The following is a 22,646-nucleotide window of genomic DNA, read 5'->3' as shown; positions in this document are numbered from 1 at the left end:
CTTAAGGGACTACGTGGGCTAGTTACACTAGGTGTCACCCTCGTAAGTAAGGAATTTTGTTATCCTTGGTACAGAAGGATTACCACAAGGTGAGTAAGGGTCATCGATGATTTGAAAAGATGCCAAAGATGAAGAGGTAAAACATCTATACGTAGATTATCGTAGCACTAAATCTTATTACTCCCCTAAATGGGAGATATGGAGTGATATGGCATTAAGTCAGAATTAAGAGGTTCTAATAACTATGGAATGGTAAAGGAAGAATGCGATAAAAAAAAAGAGAAAGGATGAGATTGCACTTATCCGAATCCTATAGATATGCTACCATTCTAGAGCATTATAGAAGCACGACGTCAAGGAAAGGAAGTGTCACGCCCCAAAAACCGAGGGACATGACCGGCGCTCGACCGGGTAGCCCCAGTCAAGCGGACCTAGGTGCCTTTCCTATCCCACGTGTTACCCCATGTTTTCATTACTCATTAATCAAAGGAAACGGCCATTTATAATTAAAACCCCTTTTTACGAAATATACATAACAAACATGGTTACATAGCGTGGTTTATAACTTACATCGCCCAACATACAAAATACATATTACATAAGTTCACAACCCACATTTCCTGTCTACGGACCCTCAAAGGATACAAAAGGATGATACAATACTTGCCGGTAACAAGGCTCCGGCTATACCTTACACAAATACCAAAACAAAACTCCAGAATAAAAGCGGCATGAGCCACGCAGGGCCCCGAGAGGAAAGGGGCTCACAAATTCAGCTGACGGAAAGTGAAGGAGTGCTACGGTCGGTGGACTGGAGTACCTGCTATAGATCCACCTACAATCATAACACGAATGTAGCGCCCCCGGCAAAAGGGACGTCAGTACATTTGAATTGTACTGGTATGTATGAACAAACTTTGCCCAAGTAAACACAAACAATACACAAGTAACGAGCAGGAATAGAATCAACAATCAAATACACATGAAAGGAACAATTAAGCCAAACAAGTTTCACAATCTCTCCTTTGTCCCCTTTCAACATTATCACATCAATGATTTCAATAGTGATTTCGATCACTTTTTTTCCACCCTTATTACCTCGGCCACCCTTATCACCACAACCCACACCTTATTACTTCGTGTTGCAGCGCGCAACCCGATCCCACTGGACAAATCACATTTCACCTTATCACCACAACCCACACCTTATTACTTCGTGTTGCGGCGCGCAGCCCGATCCCACCGAACAATCACAATTCACAAATAACAACAACAACAACAATCAACAATTCACAAAGAATCTCCATAACTATCAATACCATTTCCATCAAACACAACAGCTCATATGCATTTTAAGTCACAACAATAATTGTCCACGACAAGCCATATATGTTATTACCACAGTTGTTTCAATTGCATCAATTACGATTTCTTTCCATCATTAGTTACACAGCTCTTACCGCATAAACAAATTCGCACACACACACACATTTGGTTTGTTGCCATTCACTTGCACCATTATATCGGGAGATTTAACCAAGAACACTCAAGGCATAGCAATCACAAGAATTCACAAATAGTTCACATAGACATCACATACCAAGTATTCGTACGCCAAACAAAGTGACTTTACAAAGGTCAAGGTTAGCCATACATACCTGGAGCCGAATTCCCTTCTTAACTTCTACTTCCAACTCACCAAATAGTCTAGCAACGTCGATCTAGTTCACAAGTTGACACATATAACTTAGAATTTAAGCTCACAATTACTACTCGAACTTATTTAGGTTATCAACCCTTCTTTTACATTTCTTTACTCCTACCCAATTCTTCTTACTAGATTTTGGATTTTAAAGGACATGCATGTGCATTTCAACTTTGTTTTCAAGAATCAATGCATGAGAATCCCCCTTTTTGTTTAAATATGAAAACCGATGAAAAAGGGTTGGGGATTTTAACTGCAAGAACGGAAGTGAAGACGATTACTTGAAATTTCCCAAGCCTGGTGAATTTGAAAATCAAATTGGTGAAGATGAACTTTCTCTCTCAAGAACCCTCTCTTCCCTCTCTCTTATTTTGTTCAGAAAGTATGTTAAAATGAGGGATTGGGGTGTTTTATTAAAAGGGGGCCGGGTTTAAAATTTAGAAAAAAATAGAAGCCCGAGTTAGGTATGCGATCGCATTTGCAATCGCAAAGATCAAATGCGGTTCGCAGAATGGACCGCAAAAGTGCTCCAAAAATCTGATCCTACTGTTTGGGTTTGCGGTGGAAATGCGGTCCGCATACACGATTTGCGATCGCATAATGCACCGCATTTTTGACCTCAAATTTGACTGGCACATGGACTCATTTTGCGATAGAAATGCGGTCCGCATATCAGTTATGTGATCGCATAATGGACCGCATTTTGACCTCAATTTTAACCAAACCACTGACTCAATGGTCCGCACACTTGATTTGCGACCGCATTCTGGACCGCAAAATAGCTCTTTTCTGGAAAACTTTGATTCTTTGATTTTTGAATGCTGAGATCAGTACAAAAGGTCTGGAAGAATTTTACACATTCCTAGCACGTATCCGGAACATAACACTACGAGCTACTAGGTTTTGAGCACAATTTTTTTTTTCCGGGCCTTACATCCTCACCCACTTAAAATCATTCGTCCTCGAATGAGGATATTGAAAAATCAGTTGGTTTTGAAAAACATGATATGCAAACTCCCAATTTTCACTAACTCCCATATTTTTAGAAAAATTTTGCCAGAGTTTCCTTTGTAATTAGGCTTATCTACCTGTCAGAGAGCCCCGAGACATATTTCCAAGCACCATTACACAATTCCAATTATCCCTACAACTGGTATACAATTCATTACCTCAACAATTTGCACATATTCAATCACTTGTTACATTTGCACATAAATTAGTCACTTCAATGAGTCCCATACAATTTAACCACTTGAACATACTATATGCATTTCAATTTATCATTACCAATCTATACTACCATTAACCATCCACTTATCACAAAAACTTTCATTTATCAAAAGGGGTTGCACATGACTCAAATAATCACAACACTTACAATTCTTGCACAACTTGAGGAGTTACAATAGTAAAGCATTTAGAAGGAAAAGAAGGGGTGTCTTTGCACCAATTTGGACATAATATCAGTTTGTTTAGAGATAAGAGTTCGCACGATTTCTACTAGACTTATTCAAACGGGTGGGGATATTTTTCTTTCATTTCATTTTCCGTTTTCCATGTGGCTTCCTCCACTCATTGACTTCGCCATAATACTTTAACTGAAGCAACTTCCTTATTTCTCAATTTACGGACTTGCCTATCAAGAATAGAAACCAGAACTTCTTCATACGATAACTCTTCATTAACCTCAATAGTCTCGACTGGCACGATGGTGGATGGATCTCCAACCACTTTCTTTAACATAGACACATGGAACACCGGGTGCACTAATGACATTTCAGGGGGGCAATTCCATCCTATAAGCCACCTGCCCTATCCTTTGAGCGATCCGATACGGCCCGACATACCTAGGACTCAACTTCCCTTTCTTCCCGAATCGCATGACTCCCTTCATAGGAGATACCCTCAAGAACACCCAATCATCAACTTGAAATTCCAATTCTCTTCGACGAACGTCCGCATAGGGTTTCTGGATAAACTCTGAGCAGTTTTCATCCTTTCCTGAATGACTTTAACTTTCTCCATAGCCTGGTGCACGAGATCTGGCCCTATCAATTCTGCTTCGCCCACTTCAAACCATCCAATCGGAGACCTACACCTCCTTCCGTACAATGCCTCAAATGGAGCCATCTGAATACTTGCATGAAAGTTGTTATTGTAAGCAAACTCTATTAGTGGCAAGTGATCATCCCAATTACCTTTGAAATCCAAGACACAAACCCACAACATATCTTCAAGCGTTTGAATAGTCGGATCTGCTTGACCGTCAGTCTGTGGATGGAAAGCCGTGCTGAGATTCACCTGAGTACCCAAACCTTGCTGAAATTTCTTCCAAAAATTAGCTGTGAACTGGGCCCCTCGATTTGAGATAATAGAAAGTGGAGTGCCATGAAGCATTACTATTTCCTTGATATACAACTGAGCATACTGTTCTGCAGTATCGGTGGACTTGACTGGCAAGAAGTGAGCTGATTTGGTGAGTCGATCCACTATTACCCAAATCGAGTCGAATTTGCGCTGGGTGCGAGGTAACCCTACCACGAAATCCATGTTGATCATCTCCCATTTCCACATTGGTATTTCCATAAGCTGAGTTAACCCACCGAGCCGCTGATGCTCAGCTTTTACTTGCTGACAATTCGGACATTTAGATACAAAGTCCGCCACACCCGTCTTCATACCTTTCCACCAATAAATTTCATTGAGATCATGATACATTTTCGTAGAACCTGGGTGCACAGAATACCTGGAATTATGAGCCTCCGCCATTACCTTCTCCCGAAGATTATCCACATCTGGGACACATAGCCTACCTTGACATCGTAATACACCATCCTCGCCACCGAGTGAAAATGCCGAAGTCTTGTTATTCAATACTGCCTCCTTCACTTGTGCTAATGCTGGATCAATAAACTGCTTTTCCTTGACTTCCGCTACAAGTGACGATTCTGCTCCATTATGTACCATAACACTCCCCTCTTCTGAGGTCGAAATACAAACCCCTAGACTGGCCAATTGATAAACCTCCCGAGCCACGGGCCTCTAATCCGCTCCCAAATGAGCCAAACTACCCATAGACTTCCGACTGAGAGCGTCGGCCACCACATTCGCCTTCCCTGGATGGTACAAAATGTTCATATCATAATCCTTGAGCAATTCTAACCACCGTCGCTGCCTTAAATTCAACTCCTTTTTCTTGAACAAATATTGGAGACTCTTGTGGTCTGAGAACACATCCACATGGACCCCATAAAGATAATGCCGCCATATTTTCAAAGCAAACACAGCTGCCGCAAGCTCCAAATCATGCTTCGGATAATTCTTCTCGTGATTCTCGAGCTGCCTTGAAGCATACGCTATGACCTTCCCATGTTGCATCAACACACACCCCAAACCAACCCTGGAGGCATCGCAATAAACCACAAATCCTTCCGTGCCGTCTGGCAAGGTAAATATCGGCGCCGAGGTCAACCTCGACTTCAATTCCTGAAAACTTTTCTCACAAGCGTCAGACCATTGGAACTTAACTGCTTTCTGCGTCAACTTAGTCAATGGGGAGGTGAGGGTAGAGAATCCCTCCACAAACCTCCGATAATACCCTACTAAACCCAAGAAGCTACGAATCTCCGTCAGGTTCGTGGGTCTAGGCCAATCCTTTACTGCTGAAATCTTTTAGGGGTCTACCTGAATCCCTTTATTAGAAACAACATGACCCAGAAAGGTAACAGACTCCAACCAAAATTCACATTTCGAAAATTTAGCATACAACTGGTGCTGATGAAGAGTCTGCAGAACTGCCCTGAGGTGACCGGCATGATCCTCCCGGCTCCGCGAATAAACAAGGATGTCATCAATGAAAACAATCACGAAAGAGTCTAGAAATGGCTTGAAGACCCGATTCATAAGATCCATAAAAGCTGTCGGGGCGTTGGTTAGCCCAAAAGACATGACCAAGAATTCAAAGTGACCATAGCGAGTTCTGAAAGCGATCTTGGCAATATCCTGCTCCCTAATCTTCAATTGGTGATACCCGGACCGTAGATCAATTTTGGAGAAGAACCTTGCACCTTGCAATTGGTCGAACAAGTCATCAATCCGAGGCAAAGGGTATTTATTCTTGATGGTGACTTTGTTGAGCTGCCGATAATCAATACACATCCGGAGCGACCCATCCTTCTTTCTGACAAAGAGAACCGGAGCACCCCACGGCGACACACTCGACCGTATAAACCCCTTTTCTAATAAATCCTTCAATTGCTCCTTTAACTCCCTTAACGCTGTTGGAGCCATTCTGTACGGTGGAATAGATATTGGCTGCGTATCTGGCAATACATCAATCCCGAAATCAATCTCCCTATCTGGCGGAATCTGTGGATGCTCGTCCGGAAAAACTTCAAGAAACTCATTCACGACTGGCACGGACTCGGGGTAGACACTTCTGAAGTGGTGTCCGCCACCCGGACCAATTGATTGATACACCCCTTCTTAATCATCTTTGAAGCCTTAAGGTAGGAAATAAACCTACCCTTCGGCACCACACCATTTCCCTTCCACTCAATAACCGGCTCATTAGGGAACTCGAGTCTCATGACTCTCGTTCGGTAGTCAAGTTTAGCAAAGCACGAATAAAGCCAGTCAATACCCATAATCACATCAAAATCCACCATTCCAAGCTCGATCAGATCGGTCGTGGTAACGCGACCACATACCGTGACAACACAATTCTTATAAACTCGCACAGCTGTGATAGAATCACCAACCGGAGTCGATACGGAGAACGGCTCATGAACCTGTTCGGGTTCTATCCCAAAACTTAAAGCAATGAATGGGGTGACATAAGACAAAGAGGACCCCGGATCAATAAGAGCGTAACAATCAATGGCCTGAACAGACAAGATACCTGTAACAACATCCGGAGAAGCCTCTGCACTCTGGCGACCACTCAAAGCATAAAATCGGCTGGGTCCACCTCTACCACGAGCTCCACCCCTAACTGCACCACGCCCCGCTGGAGCAGGNGGGTCTTATACATTTCATCAAGGAAATCCTGCGGATCGGCCTCTAGGTCTGTGCCTGAGAACTCTGGAGGGGCTAACCGCAGAAACTGGTTGACTCTGGAGCTGGCGGAATCTCCCTATCCGCTGGAGGATGTAGGGGCATTGTGAGATCTCTGGGCTTGAGCGGCCACTAACTGGGTCAACATACGGATGGCTCCTCTAAGGTCCCCATCAGGAACCCCGGGACCGGAAGCTGGAACTGCATCAGAATCAGGAATATCGGCGGGAGGGATGGNGGTCACAAATTAATGTTTTTCTAGTAGTGTTTCTTCTCAGTGATCGTCTCCTTCTTCCATTTACTCTCACCCACGGCATCAGGTACATGATTCATAGCCGCAGTTGGGCTGGCATTGGCACCAAGGCCGAGTCTAGCTCTCTTCTTAGGTGCCATTACTGAAAAATTTGGAAGAGCACGAGTTAGACATAGACACTTTCACGTTTCACTTCACCGCACGACATAGAATAACAAAGAAGAGGGTAAATTCCTAAATGTCCATGCAGCCCCCTACTTATTGATGTGGTCGACAACACACCGATAAGAAGGGCTCTACTAGACACGGCTCCGAGACATCCTAGGACTCTTTTAAACCATAGGCTCTGATACCAAGTTTGTCACGCCCCAAAAACCGAGGGACATGACCGGCGCTCGACCGGGTAGCCCCAGTCAAGCGGACCTGGGTGCCTTTCCTATCCCACGTGTTACCCCAGTTTTCATTACTCATTAATCAAAGGAAATAGCCATTAATAATTAAAATACCTTACGAAATATATATAACAAACATGGTTACTTAGCGTGGTTTACAACTTGCATCGCCCAACATACAAAATACATATTACATAAGTTCACAACCCACATTTCCTGTCTACGGAGCCTTTAAGGATACAAAAGGATGATACAATACTTGCTGGCAACAAGGCTCTGGCTATACCTTACACAAATACCAAAACAAGACTCCAGAATAAAAGCGGCATGAGCCACGCAGGGCCCCGAGAGGAAAGGGGCTCACCAATTCAGCTGACGGAAAGTGAAGGAGTGCTACGGTCGGTGGACTGGAGTACCTGCTATAGATCACCTACAATCATAACACGAATATAGCGCCCCCGGCAAAAGGGACGTCAGTACATTTGAATTGTACTGGTATGTATGAACAAACTTTGCCCCAAGTAAACTCAAACAATACACAAGTAACGAGCAGGAATAGAATCAACAATCAAATACACATGAAAGGAACAATCAAGCCAAACAAGTTTCAAAATCTCTCCTTTTTCCCCTTTCAACATTAACACATCAATGATTTTAATAGTGATTTCGATCCCTTTTTTTCCACCCTTATTACCTCGGCCACCATTATCACCACAACCCACACCTTATTACTTCGTGTTGCGGCGCGCAACCCGATCCCACCGGACAAATCACATTTCACCTTATCACCACAACCCACACCTTATTATTTCGTGTTGCGGCGCGCAACCCGATCCCACCGAACAATCACAATTCACAAACACAACAACAACAACAATCAATAATTCGCAAAGAATCTCCATAACTATCAATACCATTTCCATCAAATACAACAGCTCATATGCATTTTAAGTCACAACGATAATTACCCACGACAAGCCATATATGTTATTACCACAATTGTTTCAATTGCATCAATTACGATTTCTTTCCATCATTAGTTACAAAGCTCTTACCGCGTAAACACATTCGCACACACACACATTTAGTTTGTTGTCATTCACTTGCACCATTATATCAGGAGACTTAACCAAGAACACTCAAGGCATAGCAATCACAAGAATTCACAAATAGTTCACATAGGCATCACATACCAAGTATTCGTACGCCAAAAAAAGTGACTTTACAAAGGTCAAGGTTAGCCATACATACCTGGAGTCGAATTCCCTTCTTAACTTCTACTTTCAACTCACCAAATAGTCTAGCAACGTCGATCTAGTTCACAAGTTGACACATATAACATAGAATTTAAGCTCACAATTACTACTCGAACTTATTTAGGTTATCAACCCTTCTATTACAATTCTTTACTCCTACCCAATTCTTCTTACTAGATTTTTTGTTTTAAAGGACATGCATGTGCATTTCAACTTTGTTTTCAAGAATCAATGCATGAGAATCCCCCTTTTTGTTTAAGTATGAAAACCCATGAAAAAGGGTTGGGGATTTTACCTGCAAGAACGGAACCGAAGACAATTACTTGAAATTTCCCAGGCCTGGGTGACTTTGAAAATCAAATTGGTGAAGATGAACTTTCTCTCTCAAGAACCCTCTCTTCCCTCTCTCTTATTTTGTTCAGAAAGTATGCTAAAATGAGGGATTGGGGTGTTTTATTAAAAGGGGGTCGGGTTTAAAATTTAGAACAAAATAGAAGCCCGAGTCAGGTATGCGATCACATTTTCGATCACAAAGATGAAATGCGGTCCGCATAATGGACCGCAAAAGTGCTCCAAACATCTGATCCTACTGTTTGGGTTTGCGGCGGAAATGCGGTCCGCATACACGATTTGCGGTCGCATAATGCACCGCATTTTTGACCTCAAATTTGACTGGCACAGGGACTTATTTTGCGATAGAAATGCGGTCCGCATATCAGTTATGTGATCGCATAATGGACCGTATTTTGACCTCAATTTTAACCAAACCACTGACTCAATCTGCGGCAGAAATGCGGTCCGCATACTTGATTTGCGACCGCATTCTGGACCTCAAAATAGCACTTTTCTGGAAAACTTTGATTCTTTGATTTTTGAATGCTTAGATCAGTACAAAGGGTACGGACCGTGGCGAGCTTGCTCGCCGCGAAGAATTTTACACATTCCTAGCACATATCTGGAACTTAACACTACGAGCTATTAGGTTTTGAGCACAAATTTTTTTTTCGGGGCCTCAGGAAGTAAAGGTTCCTGCCGGGGATACTATTGATAGATAAGGAGCCAATGCGAGACGTAAGTAAGACAAAGGAAATAACCCAAGAAAGATTACGCGAAATATTGATATGAGAATAGGCCAACGAGTAGTTAGTAATTGATTCAGGAAGAGCCTAGTTATGGCTAAACAGGAGGTTACAAACGAGTCAGCAGATCGTGCAAGATAAACATAGTAAATCCCACTATAGTGAACTCAGCCTCGTAGTAATGTCATTGTAATACTTGAGAAAGATAGGAGTTGGGGTAGTTAAAGGTAGTGTATGAATATTATGGGAATAAAAGAGAGTGCCACTAGGAAGACAGTCTAAATATTAGTTCAGAAGCAACCCTACAAGCACAATGGCGTAGAAGTAAGTAATTATGGATAATTATAGGCAAGGAAGGACATCAAAAGGTCTATCGAATATACAATGTAATAAGCTCACAACTTTACAACAGTCAGAGGATCCTCCCTAAGTACTACAATAAAAGACTAGCTGGGGAAGTAAGGAAGAAGGCTTCAACCTAAGCTGAGTGACCTAAAAAGGAAATGATCTTATAACAACGGTCTCACAACAACGTTGTATGTACTCCACAAAAAAGTGGCACCTACGAGATTCCAATATGTGTGGGCACTAAGATAATTTAAGTACGCACGCAACACGGGGGCAGAAAGACCAGGAAAAGTAATTGCCTCTGTTTAAAGGAAGCTGAGAAGGAACAGAAGGAATAATTTGATCAATGATCCAAAGCTAGAATAGTTATGAACGCATAAGATTTTGGAGTATTATCCATGCAGCATATATGTTGGCAATCATACAGCCGTAGGCCAGGTCATAGACAAAGGATTGAATTGTTAGAAGATTGTATCCTGGATATTTTATAGCGTCCATGAAGGGCTAAAGCAATAACTAAGGCCATGAGCCGCAGATCGGAAGATAGTTTAAGCCTACATAAAGGTTGATCAGAGGGAAGAGGAAACTAAAGAGTTACATCAACAAAGTAAATCAGGAGTCTGATTATTGGACCCAGAAAATTATAGAAGTCGTGACTGAGGACATTGCAGAATCACTCTTAATATCAGAGGTGCAAGAGAGATAGTATAGTACCTATATTCTATAACGGCTCTACGATAAAGCCAGTTAGAAAAGTACCAGCCTTATAAGAAGTCAGTATGAAGCTCTCACCGGATTGTGTATACACTAGAGGTGCAAGTATTAGAATAGAACTTCAAGTCGCGAATATGATTTATACCTATATGGAAAGGAGGTCATAAAGGAGATAAAAGAGGTGATGCAAAATTTTAAGGTAACTAAGGTAAAAGTGAACAACGTACGAGATATTTAGATGCAGAATATTGGGAATAGTCCATACTTCGGATAAAAGGCTAGAAGCTCGGGGATTCAGTATCCAGGAATAATACCGGCATCGCCAACAGCATATCTTCCAGCCTATGGTTTCTAGGTACCGAAAGATCTAGCCAAGAGAGTAAAGAAGAGTTAGAGACGATGTGATGTCTCGCTTGATGTTCCAGAATAACATAAGGAAATCTATGGCGCAAGCAATCTGAAGGAAGGTTGCGAATAGTTCAAATAGATACATATAGGTCGCAAGCTAAAGTATAGTAAAGCGATAAGGTTTAATGACAAGAATAAGGATGAGGAAGGACGAATGAGAAGATGACGAGAATGGATAAGTCCTCGGGATTAAGCCCATGAAAACAAGTGAGCTAATAATTTACTAAGTTATAGAAAGTTCAGTATAGCCTGAATGAACTCAAAGGAATCTAAGACTAATAGCATCTAGAAGAAATGGAATGCTGCCCTGGTAGTGGAATGAGGGTGTGATCGTGATAAGATAAATGATGATGTTTGGGCCTTCGATTAAGTAATGACTTGAAGAGGATTTCAGGAATTGTACGGGATTAAAATACCCATGTAAGGTGAGTCATATTTGGATGCTCTAGTATACGATTACGGAAGTATAGTATCGCCCCCCAGGTTGGGTCAATCTAATTACTCCAGATGTCCCCAATGATACATGAGCCCTAGCGGCAGTATCATATAAGAGATCAAGTTATCAGCGGTACATAATAGATCAACATTAAGGTGAATCAACAATGGATGGACAAAAGTCACAAAGTATGAGGTGAGATTAGGTCGTCATTCTTAAGATGAACAGTAATGAGGAAGCATTAAAAGACATGGATTTCTACATATGGGATAAGCAACGAACATAACCTGGAGTTTGGTAGCAAACCTCAGTAACAATAAATCGAGGTAAGAGTTATGGTAGTTTATGACTTACTTAGATGCAATAAAAGTCATGCGGATAGATAATCGGGCCTATGAAATACGATATATCAATATTCGTAAGATCGACAAAGTACCGAGCGAAGAACTTCAGTATACCTATAGATGCCCAGAGGGACATCTTATTAAGCTCCATACATGGTTACAAAGTGAGGCCTAGAGATTGGCTAAAAGCTAGAGGAAAAAGGAAAGAAGAGTCGCATAGTTCGTATAGGCTGCATGATAAAAGGTATAAACAGTTACAAGATTGGAAGAATTCCAACAACGAGTTGTGGTGCGAGAAAGAGGCCTAAAGGGGGAAATGCCCTGGCCTTTGGGATTCATTCACAGAACAATTGCCTAGATGGCAAGAGGGGTATCAAAGTATTCACAAGAGCTATGGGTTATGAGAATGATATGTGCATCAGTCAACATTCGAGGACGAATGTTCCAAACGGGGGAATGATGTTATACCCCATGTTTTCATACGTGAAAGTACGCCATAAATAAATTGATGGAAGCTCGGAAAATGAGATGTCATATCCCGCATTTTCGTACGTTCAAGTTTCGTCGTAAGTTAATCGACGTATGTTTGGGAATGAGATTATTTTGAGATTATAAGTATTATGCTATTTCAAGCAAATGATAAGTAAATTCGTGAAGGTGAGAGGGTAAGCAAATCGATGAAAATGAATTTCGTCGAAGTTTGGTATTTTGAGATGAAATACGGTCCGGACTATAAATACCCGATATTTATGGACTAGTGTCATACAAGGTACCATGTCATACAAGGTACCACATGAACATGATATTAAGGTGCATGACGTGGGTTAAAAGTGAGTAGTATTCTAAGTAATTTTGGATAAATCTTAAGTATGTGGGTAACTGGTTAATTATTGGTTAGTGAGAGACAAACTATTTAATCAGGAGATTAGTGGATAATTAACTAGAATTGTGGATAAGCTTAAATGTAAAAACGTGGCAGCAAGATGGATCAATTAAATGAGTCATTATTCACAAAGGTGGCAAGCTAAAGTGTCACATACTAACCACTAAATCCTTCTATGTGTAAAGACTTAAAGAATTGGCATATTGGCTTCTTGGGACTTTAGATATTCAAGTAGGATCTGATAATGACTTCCTATTGCAAAAGGTTACATAATAAAGAGAATTCATAACATCTACAGGAATTCCAACGTTAGCAACCAAAATTCCAACGAGATTCCTTAGCACCTTAGCAACGTGAGATTTTGCGATTCTAAGGGAGTACGGTGCAACCTTTTCCAAGAATATCATACGGATTTTTCCCTACTCCGGGTATGTTAAGGCTAAGCTCTTCCTTCATTTTGCATGATCTCGTAATTACACAAGTTTGATAACGAGGCATATAGAAAAATTCATGTCCCGAAATTTACGTATATTTTTCCTAGTCTTGTAAGTAAAATATTCAATTGAGTATTTCCTTCTTCCATTCAAGAGAGCAGAGAGTCTATAATACAGTATTATAGTATTTTCATTATCATCGAGCTATAATCGATGGGCAGACGCCTATTGGGCAACCTCTGATTAAATGGTAAGTTATATACCGAGCCTACTGTGGCCGAGCGCCTATGAGCGAGCCCAGTTGGCCGAGATACAGAGCCTAGTATGGACGAGCGCCTATGAGCGAGCCTACTACGGCAGAGCAAATATATACATATACCGAGCCTTATAAGGCCGGACAACTATTTTACTTACTATATTGAGAGAGTTAAGTCAGTATCAGCAGGTGAGCATATCTTAAGATTATCTTTGACCGCCAGTTACTTCCAGTTATTATATTAACAGTTCAGTTTCAGCTTTTAGTATATTGCCTTGTACACTCGGTACATTATTTCTTACTGACATCCCTTTTCTGGGGGCGCTGCATTTCATACGTACAGGTTCAGACAGACAGACGAGTAGACCTCCTTATTAGGTGTTGCCCGAGTTCAGCTTGATCGGTAAGCTCTATGCCCTTCGGAGTTGCCGGGTCTAGAGCTTTATGTACATCTTGTGTATATATGTATATATGTTATCAGTAGGTCGGGGCCCTGTTCCGATCACAGTATATCCATTAGTAGAGGATTGTAGACATATCCTATCAGTTAGTGCAGCATGTTGGGCTTATAGGCCTTGTATGTATATTTGGTTGGTTTGTCAGCTGTAGTAATTATGACGGCTTGTCGGCCTAGCTTTATTGATATTTAGTCAGCATTCGCAGTTATCTTGCAATGCGGCCCATGTCCAAAGAATGACATCATATGTTCAGAGTCCGTTAGTCGCAAGGTTGTACGCAAGGTTAGGTGAGGCACAGGGTGCTAGTCTCACCCCCCAGGTTCGGGGCGTGACAATTCTTTTTCAAGAATGTTACCACACTTCGAGCTTCGTTGTTGGGTAAAGCCACGGCTTCAACACATTTTGACACATAGTCCACCGCTACCAAAATATAAGTGTTCCCACAAGAGCTCACGAACGGTCCCATGAAATTAATACCCCAAACATCAAAGATATCAATTTCCAATATGGTGGTGAGGGGCATCTCATTCTTCTTAGAAATCCCACTGGCCCTTTGGCATTCATCACAACGCTTGACAAGCTCACTAGCGTCCTTGTAGAGAGTAGGCCAATAGAATCTACAACTCAATACTTTTGTAGTCGTTCTAGCTCCACCATGGTGACCACCATACGGTGAAGAGTGGCAAGCCTCAAGAATTCCTATTTGTTCTTCCTCCGGCACACATCATCAGATCACACCATCGGTACATATCCGGAAAAGGTATGGCTCATCCCAATAATAGTCAAGGCCATCCCATTTGAGCTTCTTCCTTTAGTTTGAAGATAACTTATTCGGTACAATGCCGCTTACAAGATAATTTGCAAAATCGGCAAACCACGACATCCCGGTCATTGAAATGGCTAGCGATTGCTCGTCCGGAAAGGAATCATTGATCTCAAGGCCGTCATGTGTCCTCCCCTCCTCCACCAATCAGGACAAGTGGTCCGCTACTTGATTTTCACTACCCTTGCGGTCTTGAATCTCTAGATCAAACTCTTGCAATAGAAGCACCCATCGCATCAACCTTGCCTTAGAATCTTCCTTGCTCATCAAATATCGCAGCGCTGCATGGTCGGTGTGAACAATCACCTTTGTACCCATCAAATACGGACGAAACTTTTCCATAGCAAAAACAATAGCAAGTAACTCTTTTTCGATCACTGTGTAGTTCACTTGTGCATCATTCATGGTCTTGCTAGCATAGTAGACTGGATGGAAGATTTTGTTGATTCTTTGCCCCAAAACTGCTCCAACCGCCACATCACTAGCGTCACACATGAGCTCATAAGGCAAGCTCTAATACGGTGCAGTGATAATAGATTTGAATTTAAGCAATTCGAATGCCTTCATACAATCTTCTTTTAAATGGAACTTGGCATCCTTCTCCAAATGTTTACACAAAGGGTTTACCACCTTGGAAATGTCCTTGATGAGTCAGCGATAAAAACCCGACCCAAGAAGCTCCTCACTCCCTTCATGGATGTAGGGAGAGGGAGTTTGGAGATCACCTCAATTTTGGCCTTGTCGACCTCAATACCATTTTTGAAATTTATGGCCGAGGACAATGCCTTCCTCAACCATGAAGTGACACTTCTCCCAATTCAACACCAACTTTGTCTGCTCACATCTAGCCAAGACCTTATCCAAATTGTTCAACAATCCTCAAAAGATTTCCCAACCACAAAAAAATCATCCATGAAGACCTCAAGAATATCCTCCAGCATGTCAGTGAAAATAGCCATCATACACCGTTGAAAAGTCGCCAGTGCATTACACAACCCAAATGGCATTTTTGAAAACGAGAAAGTACCATTTGGACATGCGAAAGTGGTCTTCTCTTGGTCCTCGGGAGAAATTACAATTTGATTGTAGCCGGAGTATCTATCAAGGAAGCAATAAAAAGCACGTCCTGCCAACCTATCAAGCATTTGATCAAGAAATGGAAGCGGTAAATGATCTTTCTGAGTGACTTTATTGAGTGTCCTATAGTCCATGCACACTCTCCACTCGGTGACGGTTCTTGTGAGGATCAATTCATTCTTGTCATTTGTTACCACAGTCATGCCCCCTTTCTTTGGGATACATTGCACCGGAAAGGTCCACAAGCTATTGGAAATGGGGTAGACAGCCCCGGCATCCAACCACTTGATTACCTCCTTCTTCACCACCTCTTGCATTGCTTCATTTAGCCTCCTTTGATGTTCAATGGAGGGTTTGGCAACCTACTCCAAAATAATCTTGTGCATGCAAAAGGCGGGGCTTATGCCCCGGATATCCGCCAATGTCCAACCGATTGCTCTTTTCCTTCTTTGTAGCACCTCCAATGTGGAATCTACCTGCATGTTAGTCAAAGATGAGGAAAGAATAACCGGTAAAGTTGAAGAAGGGCCAAGGAATTCATACCTGAGATGTGGAGGTAATGGCTTTAACTCCAACGTGGGAGGCTCCTCGATTGAGGGCTTTGTTGGAGGAGTCTTCCGGTTCTCAAGATCAAAGGATAGCTTGCAATGCATTTACACATTCCACATAGCTATCATTCTCCTCATCGTCATCAAGATTGAGCAACACGGCTTCCGATTTGTCCTAAACATTATCAAAAATCACATCTATCACCAAATCTATGGACGAACAAACTTCATTACTATTCGGTTGCCTCATAAATTTGCACACATGGAAGACCACCTTTACGTCACCTGCCCCAAAAGTGAGCTCACCGGCTTCCACATCAACAGGAGCCTTCCCCGTAGCAAGGAAAGGTCTACCCAAAATGATAGGAACCTCATAGTCCACTTCACAATCAAGAATCACAAAGTCCGCGGAGAGGATGAACTTGTCAACACAAATCAACAGATCATCAATAATACCTAATGGCCTCTTCATTGTACGATCCGCTATTTGCAACCTCATGGATGTGGATCTTGGTTTCCCAATTCCCAAAGTTTTGAACACTGAGTAGGGCATCAAGTTGATACTTGCCCCGAGATCACATAAAGCTTTGGCAGAATCGGCGCTCCCAATAGTGCAAGGGATTGTGAAAGCGCCCGGATCTTCCAACTTAGGAGCCATTGAGTGCACAATAGCACTCACTTGATGTGTCATCTTAATTGTTTCACAATTCATCGATCTCTTCTTGGTCACCAAGTCCTTCATGAACTTTGTATATCCCGGCATTTGTTCCAAGGATTCAACCAACAACACATTTATGAATAAACTCTTCATCATATCAATAAACTTTTTGAATTGGCTCTCACTATTTTACTTTGCAAGAATTTGAGGGTATGGAGGAGGAGGCCTTGGCATTGGTGCCTTAGCCTTTGGCACTACCAATTCCGGCATGTCAATCACGTGTTCCTAGACGGGTTCACTTCTTCTTGCGTTTCCTCCACACTTTCATCAATATCTATTCTCACTTCTTCATTAGCTTGAACTCCATTTCTTGGGATTTCTTCTTCTTGAACCACAACATCTTCATCCACACTTCTTCTTTTATTTGAGGTGGTTGCATCTCCACCTTTTCCACTTCTAGTAGTCACGGCCATAGCATGTCCCGTATTATTCCCACCCTTCGGATTCACCACCGTATCACTAGGTAGTGCCCCCTTAGGACGAGTGTTCAAAGATTGCGAGATTGGCCTAATTGAACCTCCAAATTGCGAATAGAAGTGTTGTGAGAGGCTAGTTGAGCGTCGGAGTCGGCATTCTTCTCCATCATCTTTTTAAACATATTTTCAATTCTAACCATCTCATTGTTAGAAGAGATCGGACCTTGAGAAGGATATAGAGGTGGGTTGCTCGGTTGTTGGAATATCAGGGGCCTTTGGAAACCCGACCCCCATTTGTTGTTGTTGTTCCACCCTCCTTGGTTATTACCTCCCTAATTGCTTTGATTGTTTCCACCCCAATTGCCTTGGTTACCTTGATTATTCCAATTGCTTTGATTATTGTTACCACCACTCCAATTGCCTTGGTGGCCTTGGTTGTTCTAATTGCCTTGATTTCCTTGTGACCTCCATTATTATTGATTTTGTCCTTGAGCATTGTTTCTTTGGCCTTGATAATTGTTGACATATTGAACTTCTTCTTCTTGCTCATTGAACGAATCACCTTGATCATAACCATTATCATCTTGCATGAATTTTTTGGACGGCTTTATATTTGTTGACCTTGTTGCCGTCTCTTGTTCATCATTATATTTACACCTTCCATTGCATTCACTTGTTTCGGCCCTTGAACTTGTTGAAGCTAAGATTTGGCCAATTGGTTCATTATAGTTGTCAACTCGGCAATAGCTTCCCATGATCATGTAGTTCCTTGTGCAGGTGAATGATATTTGGGTCACCTTACGGATCATTGGCTCTACTTTGCCATGTCGATGAGGTATCCGCTATCTCATAAAGAATTTCAATATCTTCGGCATAAGGTGTGTTCATGAAGTTCCCACCGGCGAGCTGATTAACCACACATTGATTTTTTGTGTTGATCCCCCTGTAGAAGGTCTGTTGGGTCATGGCCTCGGTCATATAATTGTTCGGGCACTCTTTAACCATGGTACGATATCTTTCCCAAATCTCGTGCAATGGCTCAATGGGTTCTTTCTTGAATGCAAGATCTCATCCCGAAGTGTCGCCATATGTCCCGAAGAGAAGAATTTGGAAATGAATTTCTCTGCCAACTTATCCCACGTATGGATGGAATGATTGGGCAGTCTCTCTAACCAGTCCAATGCCTTTCCCCGAGAGAAAAGGGAAATAGCCTCAACCGCAGCGCATCATCGGAGACATTGGTTTGCTTGCTCCCCCAACAAGTATCGATGAACCCTTTGAGATGCTTGTAAGCATTTTGACTCGGAGCCCTGGTGAAGAATCTCCGTTGCTCAAGTAGTGCAAGCATCACATTGGTGATTTGGAAGTTGCCCGCCCTAATACGGGGTTGGACTATAGCACTTACATTCCCCTCGTTCGGTAACTGTTGGTGAGATGCTGCTCTTGGTGGAGGTGGGGGAGGGACGGGAACATTATGTTGAGGCGGGTAGCCTCTTCTATTTTCTTGAGGTTCAAGAGGAACCTCATCCACTTGGTAATCATCCATGTTCTCCCCCGTTGGCAAATTCCCAATGGGCTCGTTGTTGAGAGCCATTTTTGTACCTAAAAGCAATTCAAAAACAAAGTTAGTGACTCGAAGGAAAAGAAGAAAAATCACACAAAAACCTAGATATATAGCTAAATCCGTTTAACTCCCCGGCAACAGCGCCAAAAATTGATCTCGCCCAAACTCACACCACAATTATAGGTAGTGAGGCGGCCTAAGCAATAATAAAAATCCAACACAAGTCGCGGTCGAATCCACAGGGAGTTAGAATTAGGATTAGGTATATATTTAGTGTAATTGTAGGATGTGCCTCAAATTATACTTCCACATTCTTGTTTGTTGTTTCTACTTCTACTTTAAGCTATTGATGGCAATTATGAAACTAGAAGACAATATTTTTTGTTTTGGTTGTTTATCAAATGATAAAAGATCTAGGGTCTTGACTTCCACCTAGGTGGTTACCTAAATGGTCGTAAACTCAAGGGCAAGTTTGATTAGTAGGGGTTGTAATATAGCAATCACACGCAATTACCCACTCTATGCCTCTCGGTAGTTTGAGTGATTTTGCCCAATTTGGCTTTCTCAAGACCCAATGGGTATTGCACAAAACAAGTGATATATGCTCAAGTCGGGTCTTACTATCTCTGTATTTGACCCTTTAATGGGGCTATCAAATTCTTGCGTTCACCCCAATTTCTTGTTAGCCAGGTTTTCCTAGACTTAATCTCTCTTTCTCAAGTAGAGACTAAGTCAAATGGGCATGAATCAATGTTCGCAACCATTCATTCTTGAAGTTACGCAAGAACTAGGCTAAATATCACTAACCCAATCACAAACAAGCCCTAAATAAAACACCCATTAAGTACCCATACTAGGGTTGGGCCACAACCCTAGCTAAAAATTTAGCTACTCATGAAAAATGAAGAAATTAAGATAGAATGCATAATTACTTATTAGGGAAAGAAAATCTAATGTTTAGAAGCTAATATAGTACAATATTACTCAAAGCACTAAACTCAGGTGCTCTCACCAATACAAAACTTAACCTAAAAATGACAAAAAGTTCAATTTATACTAAGCTGAAAATATCTGACAAAAATGCCCCTACGGAGGTTGTGCGGCCGCACAATTCTAGTGCGGTCCGCACTCCTTGAACTTGGACTTTGGCGGAGCAAGACTTCTATGGACCGCATAAAAATAAGTGCGGCCGCGCTCTTGATTATGTGGCCGCACAAAAATTGTGCGGTCCGCATTTCTTCTTAAACTTAAAATTTCATCTCTCTGATCTTTGTCTTTTGCGGACCACATAATTGTGAGTGCGGCTGCACAATTATGGTGCGGTACGCATATCTTCAGCGTGCCCAAAAACTAACTCTTTGAATCTCTTCTTCTGCGGCTGCACAATAGTTATGCGGTCCGCATACTCTGAAGAAGTACTGACGTTGCTCTTTCCTTGGTTTGCGGTCGCACACAGTATTGTGTGGTCCGTACTGTGGGCCTGTTTGTCTTGTTTTGGTCCTTGTCCACTTTTAGCTCCTTTATGAGTTGATTTTGACTTCTTTGGATCGTTTCCCAATATTCCTGCACGAAAGCACATTTCATTAGTTCTCGGGAATACCTTTGAGCATTTTTGAGCTAAAACACAAGTAAAAGAGAGCAAATAAGCGGTCGAAGTCTCTACTTATCACCTTGTTAAGCTTGCGATAGTCTATACATACCCTCCAACCGGTCACCGTTCTTGTACGAATCAATTCATTCTTGTTATTGGTGACCGCTGTCATGCCCCCTTCTTTGGGATACATTGAACCGGAGAAGTCCGTGAACTATCGGAAATAGGGTAGACAACCCCGGCATCCAACCACTTGATAATCTCTTTCTTCACAACTTCTTGCATAGCCTCGTTGAGTGTACTTTGATATTCAATAGATGGTTTGGCGCCATCCTCCAACTTGATCTTGTGCATGTAAAAGGCGGGGATTATCCCCCGAATATCCGCCAAGGTCCACCCAATATCCTTCTACCTCTTTTGTAGCACCACCAATATGGAATCTACCTGCACGTTAGTCAAACAAGAGGAAAAAATAACTGGTAAAGTAGAACAAGGACCAAGAAAATCATACCAAAGATGTGGAGGCAATGGCTTCAACTCCAAGGTATGGGGCTCTTCAATAGAAGGCTTTGTAGGAGGAGGAGTCCTATTTTCAAGATCCAGGGACAATTTTCGGGGTGCATAGTTGTACGACCCCATTCCTTTCAAAGAATTCACACATTCCATGAAGCCATCCATCTCGTCATCATCAAAGTTGAGCAAGACGGCCTCCAACATATCACCAACATTGATTGTAGCACTTGTTTCATCAACAATAACATCGATCACCAAATCCATAAAAGAACACACCTCATTGCAATTTTGTTGCCGCATGGATTTACACACATGGAATATCACTTTTTCATCACCAACCTGGAAAGTGAGTTCTCCAGCGTCAACATCACAAAGAGCCTTACCCGTTGCTAGGAAAGGTCTCCCAAGAATAATCGGCACCTCATAATCAACCTCGGGATCTAGAATGACAAAATCCGCCGGGAGAATGAATTTATCAACACGTACCAAAACATCTTCAATCACACCCAACGGCCTTTTCATGGTACGGTCGGAATCTCATGGAGGTGGGTCTTGGTTGCCCAGTTCCCAAGGTCTTGAAAAATGAATAGGGCATCAAATTGATTGTTGTTGGGTCTTGGTTGCCCAGTTCCTTGGTTATTTCCACTCCAATTTCCTTGATTATTGTTGTTGTGCCAATTCCATTGATTGTTGTTTCCGCTCCAATTTCCTTGATTGTTAGAATTCCAATTGCCTTGATTGTTTTGAGGTCGCCATTGTTGTTTGCTTGGGCCATGGAAGTTATTTCTTTGCCCTTGAAAATTTTTCACATATTGCACTTCCTGTTCTTGTTCATTATAGGAATCATCTTGTTCAAAACCACTATCTTCTTGTACATAGTTCTCCACTCAAGTTTGCACATTTGGACCCTTGGTCCTACTCTTGTTCACCCCTTCCATAGCATTAACTTGCTTAGGAGCTTGCACTTGACTAAGTTGAGCCTTTGCTAGTTGATTCATGGTAGTAGTCAATTCGGCAATGGCTTATCCATGGCCATGCAATTCTTTGTGAAGGTGGATCATATTTGGATCACCTTGTGGAACATTAGACCGGGATTTCCAAGACGATGATGTTTCCACTACCTCATCCAAAATCTCACACGCCTCCGCATAAGGCACAGCCATAAAGATCCCACTGGCTAGTTGATTCGCTACACATTGGTTGGTTGTGTTAATCCCATGATAGAAGGTTTGTTTAATCATATTTTCCGTCATATCGTTGTTGGGACATTCCCTGACCATAGTTCTATATCGGTCCCATATCTCGTGTAGTGGTTCATTTGGCTCTTGCTTGAATGCAAAAATTTCATCTCGAAGTGTAGCCATGTGTCCGGGAG

Source organism: Nicotiana attenuata, unplaced genomic scaffold (genome assembly GCF_001879085.1).
Source record: "Nicotiana attenuata strain UT unplaced genomic scaffold, NIATTr2, whole genome shotgun sequence".
NCBI classification, from domain to species: Eukaryota; Viridiplantae; Streptophyta; class Magnoliopsida; order Solanales; family Solanaceae; genus Nicotiana; species Nicotiana attenuata.
This window is presented reverse-complemented; position numbering follows the sequence as displayed.